The sequence below is a fragment of the Fukomys damarensis genome, unplaced genomic scaffold (assembly GCF_012274545.1).
Source record: "Fukomys damarensis isolate Sample0158 unplaced genomic scaffold, DMR_v1.0_HiC HiC_scaffold_19, whole genome shotgun sequence".
Lineage (NCBI taxonomy): Eukaryota > Metazoa > Chordata > Mammalia > Rodentia > Bathyergidae > Fukomys > Fukomys damarensis.
The window spans coordinates 65,475,253-65,476,084 of NW_022900931.1; positions in this window are offsets into that span (position 1 = coordinate 65,475,253).

Consider the following 832-nt stretch of genomic DNA (forward strand, 5'->3'; position numbering starts at 1 on the left):
GCACGCACAAGGCCGAGGTTCCATCCCAAGCACCAGAGAAAGAAAAAACAAAATACAAAACCAATCTGGATCCAGGTCTGGGACTGAACCTATTTAAAACCAATATGCAATGCTTACAAAACCAGAAAACTCGCAACAACCAAAAGAGGTCAAACATTCTTCAAATTAGGCATGTGCGAGACGCAGCCACCGCCGGGGAGATTTCTGACCATTAAATTTTTGGCTGGAGCCTAGAGAAGCGCAAGGACCGGCTAAGGCCACAGAGCACCGGGCTTTAGAGGTTGCGGCCGTCCACCCTGCTCGAAAACCCAACGTTCCCTGAGCTCGCCGGAACTTTCTTTCCGGACCTTAGATGAACTGTCCGGACAAATAAATCCAGTGAGCCGAGGACTTCCGCGCGGGGTAGTCCTCAGAAAGGGCCGGAGAGAACCGGAACTCCGTCACCTTTCGCTAGCCACCCTTTTCCGGAAATGACGCGAGGCGGGGGGTTGCCGGAAGAAGTGGCGAAGTTACTTTTTCTCCTTGTTTTTGCCGTGTTGGGGACCGAACCTAGGGCTTCGCGCACGCTAGGCAAGCTACGAGCCCAGTCCCCCAGAAGTTACTTTTGAGGGGACCCGGTAGTGGTGGCCTGTCTGGAGCTGCGGAGGAGGAGAAGCGGAGCCAGGAACGGAGGCAAGTGTACTCGAGACTGGGAAGACGCGGGAGGAGCCCGGCCGCCGGCTCCACTCAGCCTCCCGCTCCTATTTCATTCCCTCCACTCCGCAGCTCGCGCCTCCCCTGGATGTTTCCAGGCCAACTGGAGCCGGAGACCCCGCGAAAGGCCACCCATTAG